Below are 13257 nucleotides of genomic sequence, written 5' to 3'. Positions count from 1 at the left end.
CTACTTTACTATTGAGTGCCAGGCAATAGCTTCATCGGTCTACCGGTAAACCCTTCACCCTCATGGCCCAGTGGATTTCCTGCTAGACAATCTACTGTGACCTGCATTTGACGGTGGGTCTTTTGAGGTGGTGGAGTGTGTTTTCTGTGATTGTTGTCTTGATTTTAATGTTTTGTTCCATGAATCAAAATTCTTGGTCACTACATGCTTAAAAAATTATGTCTTAATCTTGTTTCAGAGGACTTTTCAAAATGTCATGGTTGAACTGAGGAAGAAATTTTTGGTAATGCATCCAACCTTAAGATCACTGCACTTTGTATGTTGGCAAGGATACATAGGTCAGGGTGAGATCAAACCCCCTCATGTGATGAACTTGATGTACAGCAATGTTTTATTTTCTCTTTGGCCAAGAGAAGTATCATGATCCTCTCTACCTGCAGCATTGCTGGAACCACCTTGATAATAGCTCTGTCTGTTCTATATTGTGCTGAAGAAATGCAGTTATCTGGTTTATTGTTTGATTCTCATATGCACGTTTTAATGGGTCTTTCCTGCACTGGGTTTTGTTTGAACTTGAATGTTATCTTTCCTATCCAATCAAGCTTGTCTTAGGAATATTCTGATAAAAAGGTTTATTGTTAGACCACCTGCAGAGCCTTTAAACATTGTGGTATATGAAAGGTCAGAAGGTGAAGCTAGCGATGTACTGTCCTGCATACTATCCACCCTTTAGAGAAACATCTGCCTTTCTCTTTGGGCATGTCTTAGTCCATCTTATCCAGGCAAAACCCTTCCTGGCCTGATACCTACCAAATCTTCCTCAATGTATCCATACAATTTTTTATTTTATTCTATTGAACACAAAATACCTTGCAAACTGAGTTTCCACCACACAGAAGAGCCTGGCTTGGGTGGCAAGTTCTCTCTTGCCCGTCATATGTACTTATGTTCACCTCATAGGAATCAGTTCCATGTCCCATCATGGGTTTCTTTAAGATAATGGGCCTCATTACGACCCAGGCGGTAAGGGGTTAACGGCGCCGTAAAAGGGGTCGGCGCCGTTAAACCCTTACCGCCTAATTACGAGGTCCCTTTGCGGGTCCCGACCTTAACGGCTGGTTTTACCAGCCGTTAAGGAAGGAACCCGAAAAGGGACTTTCGAGGTAATTACGGTACCGCAATTTGCGGTACCGTAATTACCGCCTTCTCCATTCCCATTGAGCCCTATGGGGGCAAAAATGGGAATGGGGAAAGACCATTGGTGAATGGGGAATTACCGCCCTGCCAACCTTGGAAGGGGGCGGTAATTCCGCCATTCACCATGGCGGAGTTGGTAAAATACCGGCGGCAACCATGGCGCTACTAGCGCCATGGTTACCGCCTGGGTCGTAATGAAGCCCAATGTCTTGCAAAGGTCAAGGTCTGGGGAACCCAGTCAAAAGATGACCATCCTTCTCCCACCTCTGAAATGAGAAATGTGGCCAAACGCTGATACATTAAACACACCGGGACATCATTAAATTACCGACATTTATGCTAGTATGGGTGTCCATATCCATGACTGCCCCAACAATACAAAAAAACACTGGTGTGTCAATCAAATCATAATACTTTCAGTGCTGGGGGTGCATTTGTATACATCCCAATTTACTAAGAAATCACTGAAGTCCCACACTTACGAGAAACATCTCAACCCTATGACCTTATCCTCTATACAGAGTGGGAGAATTGCATGAACTCTTTACTGATTCACTTATGAAAAATAAACATATTGAATATTTATACGGCAGTAGCAGATGAGCCTGAACTTTGAACATTTCAAAACGTTCGCAAGATAGACAGGGGTCAGTTTAACTGCTGAATGCACCATCACTCAGATCAAAATTAAATAATGTATTTAGGAAGCTCCCACAGCCATAAAGTGATGAAGTCAGTATGGAGCATATGCATGGCTTTAAACCCCAACGTTCTTGATTACACTTCTTTCTCAAATCTAAATAATTTGTATTTAAGAATTGTTACATTTAGCAAATAAAGCATTTCTTGCACATAGTAATCAGTCAGACATTGGTATTGTGGCTTTATCAGATCAAGCTTGGTCTCTGTAATTTTGCTTCCAGATAGTCCAATGGCTAAAGATTTTAGGTGAACACTTCTCTTCTTGTTTTTACAAACCGATGCTTTATATTCTAAAGTCTCCATGCACTTTGACAGATTTTATAGTAGCAACCAATAGAGGATACCTCTCTTATTTAGAGCTAGGATGCTTGTAAGGCATCTCTATGGATAGGAGGGCCAAATCCCACAGATGTAGGAGAAAGATGGGTAGATTGTATCACAGAAGGCTGAGAGAACACACTGACTCTCAGAGATGGTGTAAGGGCCTTTATTGAAAACTTTGGCTGGGTACTAGTGTTCATCCTTAACTCTCTCATTTTGAGTAAGCATTTCCCACCTTACCAGGATGTCTCTACTCCACTATTTAGTAAATAGTGTTTGTTTACTCCTTCTATCTATCCCCTTCTCCTATCGCCTATCTAAACTCCATCAGGGACTTTCTATGCTAAACCTATTTTAATGTCCATGTTAGACCTAATAGATTTGTAGGGATGTGCCTTTCAGACACTCAAATACCATTTGATATGATAGTTTATTTATATAGCGCCTATACACAATGTGTTTCAAAGCGCTTCAAGGCAAGGGAGGGAACAAGGGAAAAAACAATGACATTCTTACAGACCATGAACAGTAAGTATGTGAAATTAACTATCGTACTCGGCCTGACGACATTTCAGATAGTGCAAGAGCTAAAACATAGATAAGGAAGGGAGGGGGAGAGTGGGAAGGAAATGGAAACAGACAGGCGACTACCGTACTAGGCCTGACGACATTTCTGGTAGAGCCGGAAAAAATCAAAAGGTGAGGGAGAGGGGTGCAGAAAGGTAGGGGAGGAACAAAACAAGCGACTATCATATTAGGCCTGACGACATTTCAGATAGTGCTGCAGGGGGTTGGGGAGGAAAAAACCAGTAAGGTGAGGGAGGAGGAGACAGATGAGGTTGCTATCATACTTAGTCCAGGGACAATTCTGATAGAGTAAGTGCATAGAAGAAAGTAAGGGGAGGAGATAGGAAAAGGGAGAAGGGAAAGGAGGAGAGAACAGAGAGTTAGCAGTCAAAAGAGTGGAGATGCAAGAGGGGAGAGTGAATACAATTGCAGATGTCAGTAGTAACACATAATGTTGCAAGCCAGGATACAAGATGAAGATGGGAACAGCATGATTCAGGGCCACCATGAGTACAAGATGCAAAAGAAGTTCAGCATGAGAGTTGAGAAAGGGTGACGCACCATGAATGAATGAAGGCCATAAAAGTCAAATCCAGCATTGTCCACAAGACGGTGATGGTGAAACCAGAATGTATCAGGACAGACTCCTGCAGAAGTAGGCTTGAGTGAGGTGGGGGGGGAGCAGGGTAGAAAAATCAAGCAAAACAGGCAACACCTGTGTGCAAGAACGGGGGGGGCACAAGGGAACATCACAGAGGGACCAGAGGGAGTAACACATGTTGGTGCATGCCTACCTGCTGTCTGAGCAGGGGGTCGGGCCCTGGGTCCTCCTGGTCCGAACAGGTCCAAACAAGAATTCCCCTTTTCTTCGTCTGCCCTTCGCTTAGGACGCCCGGGCGAGAGACGCCCTTGATCTAATAGTTAGGAGCAGGAAGGAAGAGGCAGGGCTAAGAAGATGGGTGGTGCTTGCTAAGTGAGGAAAAAGAGCGTAAAACAGAAAGGCACCAGGTTGGCGGGGTTTGCGAAGTGGTGAAAAAGAGCAGCAAACAGGAAGGCACCAGGTGGGCGGGGCTTAGGCCAGGTGACCTAGATCTACTTGCACCTGCTTCCCATCTGCAAAGGAAAAGAGGCTGGAGGACTCCTTAAGTAAGGAAAAAGAGCGGCAAACAGGAAGGCACCAGGTGGGCAGGACTTGCTAAGTGGTGAAAAAGAGCGGCAGGCAGGAAGGTACCTGGTGGGCGGGGCTTAGGCCAGGTGACCTAGACCCACTTGCACCTGCTCCCCATCTGCAAAGGAAAAGAGGCTGGAGGGCTCCTTAAGTAGGAAAAAAGAGCGGCAAACAGGAAGGCACCAGGTGGGCGGGGCTTGCTAAGTGGTGAAAAAGAGAGGCAAACAGAAAGGCACCAGGTGGGCGGGGCTTGCTAAGTGGTGAAAGAGAGCGGCAGGCAGGAAGGCACCAGGTGGGCGGGGCTTAGGCCAGGTGACCTAGATCCACTTGCACCTGCTCCCCATCTGCACCTCTTTCTCTCATGCCCTAATGTTTTTTGCCCTGTGCCGTTCTACACTCTTCCTTCTTCTTGCTTCTCTCTTGCCTCCAACTCCTCCTACCTTCTCTCCTTTCTCATCCTACATTTTCCTTCGCTTTCCTTGTCCAACCTACCTTTACGCTGCAAGTTTATCTTTTCCTATCCCCTTGTCTCTGGACTACTACTCTCTCCTCTGCTTTACTACTCCCTCCTCCATATTACCACTCCCTCCTCCACTCTACTACCCCACTTCCACACTACTACTCTGGTCTCCACACTACTACTCCTTCTTCCACATTACAAATCCCAACTCTGCACTTCTAACCCCTCCTCTACACTGCTACACACTACTCCACACTACCCCTGCTGTCATGGTATTTTGCCCTTTCTGCCCGCAAGCGTAAAGTGGGGTAGGAAAGCCATAGATGTACTCATCCTGTTCCTCCATAGTAGACCCTTATAGTTTTGGCTCTAGAGGCTTAAGTAGAATTGTGCAACCAGAATGGGGTAAGCAAGTCAAGGTTGGTGTTTAAAAGACATATCCTGTGAAGAAATATTGTACTATGTTGTTGGTGTAGTTAGTAGACTCATCATTGTGATATATGCCTGATGTCAGTTTAGATTTTAGTGCTTAGAAGTGCATTAATGTGCCTAAAGAGCTTAAAGCACTTTAATTAACAAAAGAGGTTCCTATAGAATAATTAGCCTAGTAGTGGGAAACAGCATCTATACAGAGTAATCATGCTTTCTGATGTTATATCACAAACACGGAGTAATGTGTTTTTGAGTTAGCATTTAGTAAACCACGTAGCTCATTGAAGGTAGATTAGTGAGGTGCTATACACGTTCAGATTGCAACACCTATGCATTACAATTGTTAAAAGGGTGAGCATTGCAGATGACACCATACTAGTACAGAGAAAGGCTTTCTTCAGAATGCAGCAGAGAAGGCCTTAATGCCGAATAGAGTACAGCTAGAATCATGTTCAATGCCTATTACTTAGCTAACAGAAGTATTTTGCCAGTCACATGAAGACTTTGGAAAGGGAATAGTAAAATATAGCCGGAGTGGTGCCATATTTTCCAATTTTGTTGATGCATGCGCTTGGGGAATATTGTTTATGCATACTCCTGGAGAATGTAGCCTAGGCGGTCGATAGACCAAAGAGTATGTGGTGTAGTGCTTGAGGATTCAGATGGAAGATAGCCAATTGGGATTATGTAAAAAGGGCATTTCCACAGTAAAGACCCTAGATAAAAACGCTTTCTTCCCCTAGATCTGGGCTGCTGCTACAAGCAGAGAAGAAAGAAGGAGTTACATGGACTTTGCTTTGAAAAGCTAAATGCTATAATAATTATGGTTTATGACTTAATAAGCTATGCTTTAATGCTGACATTGCTTGCATTCAGTTGAATTGTGATGACTGGTGTGCATTGTTCTTGTTTTTTATGTGCATGTACAATATGACTGTCACGCAGAAAACTGCAGAGATCTAAGAGACAGACACGGAGAGACCGTAACCATGGATAATTAAGCTAATAAGGAATAAGGATTAACCTAACAAGGAATTAAACAGGGGTCCTCAGTTTGGAAATCCACAGAACCCTATGAATACTGAACAGTGAAAAAAGCAAAATAAGATTTGCAAAGGCATTAGAGTTTGATCAACACATTCTTACCTATAAACTCAAAAAGAAATTGTATCACTTGTGCCTTGAAAAAAAACAGAGTAAGGGCGAAACACTTGCCTCCAGGAGGATTTTGTTGGCATCTCTGTACAGCACGTCTATACAAACACTGATTTTTGAAATAAGTATTTATATAACTATGAAGAAAATACAATAAAATCTGTAAAATGTATGAGACGGCAATTAGTCTCATTTGTCAGACAATCCTAATCTAAATATTCATCCGGATGCGCACAGGTCAACATAGAAAACAGAAACCTATACCTATGTACAATATGATGCTTTGACTTGTTTTAGATGCTACTTGTTAGTAGTAATGTGACGACAGTTGGAAGGTGCTTAATTAAATGATAAGGCATTTATAATGCACCTATACACAAGTGTTTCAAGGCGCAACATGGCAAGGGAGGGGGAACAGAGGGAAGACAGAGACAACGATCCTACTAGGCCAAGTGTCATTCAGATCGTGCAAGTGCAGGGGAAGAGGGAAGAGTAAAAGTGCGGAGTGGGAAGGGGGTGGGGACAGTGCAGTACATGGGGAAAAAATAAAAATAACAATATGGGAAGTAGGGCCAGCTCGTGGCAAGTGCCAGGTTAAGTGCAGACATCAGGTGCCAAATGCTGGTGGGGGACTGTAGGGATTCAGAAAAACAGTCCCCAAGTGCAGGGATTGCAGGGGGAAGGGACCTGGGCCCGAGATCAGAGGGTGGGCAGGTAACCAGTACAGTTTAGCCAGGAATTCAGCAGGGGAGAGGAGGAGAGAGAGCAGAAGCAAAGAGAAAGATTTTGAGGTGCTTCCAGAACCGGAGATGGTTCTCCTCAAGTTTCAGGGAGGCTGTTCCAGAGGGAGGCCCCAGCCGAAGAAAGAGATCGACCATCAACTCGTTGCTTGGAGAAGCGACTGACCCTGAGGGAGTTGGAGGATGATGAGTGAAGAGCTTGAGGAGCAAGATATTTAGGAAGAGAGAGTTGAAGGTATTGAGGCCCCAGTCCCCAGAAGGCCTTGTGAACAATGCCAAGGGGTTTGAACTTAATCCTCGCAGCCACTGGGAGCCAATGAAGAAATGTCAGTCCTGGAGAGATACGACCCCTAGCTTGAGGCCAAGGACAAGTCTTGGAGTCCTGTTCTGGATGAGTTGTAGAGGTCGGAGAGTAGAAGCAGGCGGATTTAGAAAGAGGCTGTTGCAGTAGTCCAGCCTAGAGAGAAACAGTGAGTTTCTGGGGGAAGGAGAGGAAAGGGAGAATACTTCTGAGGAGGTGCAGCTGGTAGTGTGACTTCTTAGAGACGTCAGCTATGTGAGGCGAAAAGGAGAGTGTGGAGTCGAAGATGACCCCCAAGGTTTTTCGCCTCGAAGGTGGGAGCAGGAAGAGGGCCAGGAGCGGCCGGCCAGTGAGTGACAGGAAAGGAGGGAGTGGATGTGCCGATGAGGAGAATCTCAGTCTTACTGGCATTAAGGCAGAGATCATTGGCAGCACACCACTCCTGGATAGCAGACAGACATTAAGAGATGAGAGATGGAGAAGAGGTGGCTGAAAGTAGCCTGAAAATGAGCTGGGTGTCACCCGCAAAGCACTGAAAATTGGGGCAGAGAGCGGCAATGCAGTGGGTAAGAAGTGCCAGGTATTGGTTAAACAGCCAGTGAGAGAGGTTAGACCCCTGGGGCACACCACAGATAGCGATAGAGATAGAGGAGAGGAAGGACCCAAGTTGGACCTGGGAGGGTTGATCAGAGAGGAAAAAAGTCAGCCATTCCAGGGCCTGACCGGTGATACCCAGGTCATCACAGAGACGGTTGAGCAGGATGGCATGATAGCAATCAGAATATGCTGAGGTGTTGTTAGAAATTGCAAGTCATTTGTGATACAATCTAGATGTTGAACTGTGCTATGTCCACTTAACAACATCGTTTTAGTTGGAACTCTTGAAAGCTAGTGAGAATTATTGAGGGCTATTGTTGTGACAAATGTAACTATAGTGGGCTTATTTTTAAACAAACCGAGGTTGGTTGTCTTGCCTTGCTGCGGATGCAGGGATGGTGCTATGTGCATCAGAGATGTGTTGAAAAATGCTCCTCAAAGCATGGCATGGTTTCATCCTATGATTTCATACTATGTTTTGCTTCCTCATCTCCTCTGTGCATTTGTCCCCATTCAATTGGACTGAAAATAGCTTCATCCGTAAGTATTTTTCAGGTTTGGGGATGTTCATAGTGAGTAAATTATAGATGCTATGCCAAAGAGAAAAACAATAATGCCCATTCACTTAAATTTGTTGTGAAAGCAGGACTAGAGGGAGAAAGCCTATTCTCTCTGGTTCAGGAGATAATATGCTTCTCCTAGATCGTGAGATGAAGCATCTTACCCACGCTGGGGTAGCCGGGATTATTTATTGATATCTGTCCCCTGGAGGTCATGATGCTTCATCTGGCTTAGGGTGTCCTAAACAGATTTGTGACGCTACCCTTCCACTCTCAATTACCTTGCAGTCAATACTTACACTCCTTGTAACACTCTCACTCACACGCACACTCACAGCACATTACCGCTTGCTCTCACCAATACCTCTCCTGCACACTCCAGTCCGCTATACTTATTCCTGTTAGTTTCTTGGTCTACCACTGCCTTCTCCTCTAACCTCACCAGAATAACCCACACCTCCCTGTTTCCTGTATGCCTTATTTTCCACCTCCATATGTTTTTTTATTGTACATTCAGTTATAGCACAAACTTTAATCACATTTTACACACCACAAATACATCATTCAATCACATAATAAAACAAATTGCATTAAAATTATTCAATGTTAATCATTCCTGAATCATTTCAAATGCAATTCCTTCATTCACCTTGATATTCATTATATGCATTGCATAATAAACGTCCACCTCCACATGTACCCATTGAACTGCTGATCCCAACCAATTTGGTTCCTCTTCCCCATCCAGTACTATGGTCAGTGTTAATAAAAAGATTGTTATGTCTAGCCCTTTTGCCAGCAGGGAACTGCCATTCTCCAAATATGGCAGCCCGTGTTGGCGAGAGTCCCTGTTGGTGTTTGTGGGACACTTTGCAGCATAGTCCCCGATAATTGTTTCAGAATTTTAGTAGCAAGCCACTCAACAGCATATTTGAGTAAGTCTCTTTGAGCGGGCTCCATCACTGCTGCAGGAGCGGGGCATGTAATGCTGTTACTTGGTGGTGCACCATGTTCCTTGTGACTTTGTGGATCCTTTAACTCTTGGCTTGCCAGTGCAATCTGGTGTAGAAAGCTCTACTGATTGAAATTCTGGTTGTGAGGTTCGGATGGGCTAGGCTCTTGCTGGTAGACCACCTAGGCTCTTGGTATATGTACCTGCCAGCAAGAAGAAAAATAAGACTGGCAAGCATTTGCCTTTAGAGGTATGGGAGGATTCAAAGTGATACCGTTATGATTAATAGAGGAACTTGGGGAGGGGACACAAATTGGGGCCCTCTTAGTTGCAACCGCCCCCCTCTAGCGTAGGTCTTGCACTGAATTCCATCAGGATATGCCTCCCACCCAAGGTCGAGAGGGAGTGCTATCTGCTTGAGACAAGGTCAAATGAATGAACTTGTCACAGATGCTACAAGACAGTTTGATGGGCAAAAATACAATGAACAGAGAAAATCCTTTCTGAAGGAGAAATATTCACAAACATATACTTTCTATTAGAGTGTCCATCTTCCCTGCTGTTGTGATAAAAAAGGGTGCCTGGTTAAAGTGCAAGGTGGGAACAAATTGGTGCGCAGCCGAGAACATGTTTTACTAGCGTGAAAGTTCAGATTCCAACCATTTTCAAGTCTTGATTTGGTACTTTAAAGGCACAACTGAAATGTGCAAATGCCTTTAACTATGGCCTGCTTAGTATCTAACAACAAGCAGACGACTGCACAGGAAGGTCAGAGCTGTTCACGTGTATAAAATACAAGGTCCAGAATCGTTGATTGCATTTACATCCAAGAGAATTCATTGGGCCTAAGGACACACCTCAAGAGCAATTCAGTTGTATATTACACACCTAATGCGCGCGTGTGTGTGTGTGTGTTACATTATTGTATTCAGCATATTTTTCATTTTAATTGAAATAATGTAAAATGTCCCACGGAACAATAATTATTTGATGTCCCACTTTGTCTTCCTTTGAAGCGTTGTACTTAGAGTAATGCTGTGATTTGTTCAGAACATGAGCTGAAATATTCCTGTTATTGCAAGGTGAACTGAAAGTCTGTGCGTTCACCTCACTCCAGTTGAATCCACCTTAGGAATCCAATCATGATACTTATTATTCTTACTTGAAGTAAACGAGGGCCTTGATCTGATCATATGTCCAGCAAGGCATGCTCCAATTGATTTCCAGGCTCAGATCACAAGATGACTCACAAATTACTCACATTAGGAGTTAATCCTCCCCTCCCTTTCCAGATCATGGGACCTGGAATCCATAACACCATCACAAATTCATGGGAGGAGTCACGAGATCTCAGGTTTGTCAGGTTGATCAATCACAATATCTATCCCACTACCCCACTCCTCACCTGAAGATTCCGTGTGAAACTTGGAAGGTTCATTAGAGGAACTCTCCTCCTTCTCTCTCCAGGCTGTTTTTGTAGTCTGGCAGGTGGTCTTGCCCCTTTCCTTGTAGAGATCAGGACTGGCTCACCTGGAGGGCACTTTGCCTATACGTCTGTGTGCCCGGCAGCGGGGACTCCAGGGAGCCCACCCCCAACCAGGGAAAAGCTGGATTGAAAAACCCTGGTAGGTCTGGCGGATGTCGGTTGTGGTATATGTACTTGTGGCTTGATGAACAATCCAAAGTAGGTCCGCTGCAATGGTCTTCAAGTACCAGCCTGCACTGGTAGGTCGCAGTAGACGGATGAAAATATGTCCGCCGTGAATGACTTCAAGTACCAGCATGCACTGGCATATAGCAGAGGAACTGAAGCGGACAGGACGAGGTCAGTACTTCAAGTACCAGCATGCACTGATAAGAAACAGCTCACGTGGAAAGATGGATTCAAAAAGAGACGTGAAAGCTGTACTCCGATAAGAGTAATGGTCTTGGCGCCGTGTGAATACACGCGGTGAAGGAAGCAGGTAAGCAAACACAACAGCAATGGAAAACGCAGCTCTCTGTGTACAGTTCGGACTGTAACCCGTCTGAAGAGGAAGGAGGCAGCAGCTGCAGAAAGCGTAGCTCTCCGTGAACAGTCCGGGACGAACACCGCCCGAAGTGGAAGGAGGCAAAGTAGAAACCGCTAAGGAGAGGAATCGGAAAACACACAAAGGAACAACAGGACCACACAACAAGGGAAGGGGGGAAACAAGCGGGAAGGAGCAGAGCAAGACTCACTGTGGGAACTTACTGAGGGCAAGCAAAGCAAGGGAGTTGCAACGCACAGGTGCTCTTCATTAGCTGCTATAAGAAGCTGCTAGTGAAGGAAAAATAGACCGCACTGTGCATTGATCTGGTGTTCTTAGTCCTTCTTCCATATCGCCCATCGTCTCCAGAGCTTCCACAGGCGATATGTGACACAAGGACAGTATAAGCATGCACACAAAATAGCAAAAGCACTGGAGATGGCTGGGGAGAGCTGAGACCAATTGGAGACTACTTTACAGGCAGCCAGGCTGGAGAGAGAATTCCCTACATGAGAAGCCCCAAATGAGAAGCCACATTTGGAAAGGTAAATACAATGCCAAAACACAAATCCAAATTGTCCTGGCTGTTGTCCATAGGAATATCCCAGAAATAGAGGGTTGGGGGAAGCGGAAATGCTAATTTGACATGGATACAGGATAAGTATAATTAATATGCCAGGTGTATCCCACTTAATTTGAGTACCAAGTGAAATGTTATTTCCTTAAAGCCCAATGTATTTTATACTGAAGGTTGAAATGTAAGACTCAATGCAATTTTTTGGTGCAACTTAAATACAGATTGTTTATGTAAACATGTGCACCACTAAATAGAATCCTTGGCTTATGCCGGCAGAAAACCACACAGTCTATATTATAGGTTTACCACTATTGTTTGATGTGATTACAAGCAAATGTGCACCCACTACAAGTCTAGCAATACATTATATCCTAGCTCAGATAATTTATCCTATTCAAAGAGAATTGCAAAAGATGGTAAACTCAGAAGTCCCTTTTCTTTGACCGTTCTAGGAGACTCATGTGTAATGTGAAAGGGCAAGTGAGTTGTAACATTGCACATTTTACTGATGAAGATTACATCTCCAGTCCAAACACACACAAACTGAAAGCTATACACAGGCACATTAAAAGTTGTTGATGCATGCATAGATTGACAGCTGAACGCGCATAGAGATTGAAAGCAATGTTTATTGGAAATTGCCCACAAATGTTCAGTGAAAGCTGTGCATCAATAATTAATTAATACAGTCATCTTTTATAATGTGCTCTTTTGCCACAGGCCAGTCTCGAAGCATGGGACCAGGATTCAAACATGTGTTGCTCTGTGTTGTCTTGCTTCCAATACAAATGTGTCACCCCTGATTTAGCCTCCTGGTCCATTGTCTAAGAAGATTGCAAACATGTTTTCACAGCAGAGTGCAAGAATCCTTCAGAGTATTTCTTTCTGAATTCAAACCTGCAGGGGTCAAATGTATAAACTGGTAATTGTCTACATTTAAATGACCTGCACAAAGCCAATCATTTCACAACCCCATACTTCTATTGGGGGATTAAGTGAAAGGAGTATATGTTTTAATTGTTTTTAGTTCAAGTGACCTTTTTCCAATACCCTACGTGTCTTGATACTGAAGAAAATCAATTGTTCCTATAATATGTTGAAATTATTCCATTCAAAAATCCACACTGATACACTGACCGAAAAGTGGCGAAGTTATCATTTAAATATATTGTGTTACTTCGATAAAATCAATAGAAATATTTAGAATGCCAGTAGCCTTAAGAATATATGACATTGCCTTGAATGCTCGCATGATGGGCAGTAGCAAGATTCTTATAGGCTGTTAAAATGTTTTGATGGACCAATTGATTTTGAGCCTATAACAGTGTGATGATCTCCATGGTGTAAAGTTGGAGACCGCCTTTGCTTAGATTGGTATTCAATTGTTAAAATAAATTTTGAGTTTTTAGAAACACACAGGGCATCATTACGACCATGCCGGTCCGTTGTTACCGAACCGGCATTGTACAAATCTGTGGGCGGGTGGAACGTCACCCGCTCGCAGAGTTTCACAGAAGTT

This window comes from Ambystoma mexicanum, chromosome 10 (genome assembly GCF_040938575.1).
Source record: "Ambystoma mexicanum isolate Mex_15411 chromosome 10, UKY_AmexF1_1, whole genome shotgun sequence".
Lineage (NCBI taxonomy): Eukaryota > Metazoa > Chordata > Amphibia > Caudata > Ambystomatidae > Ambystoma > Ambystoma mexicanum.
Note: the sequence above shows the minus strand (reverse complement) of the source record.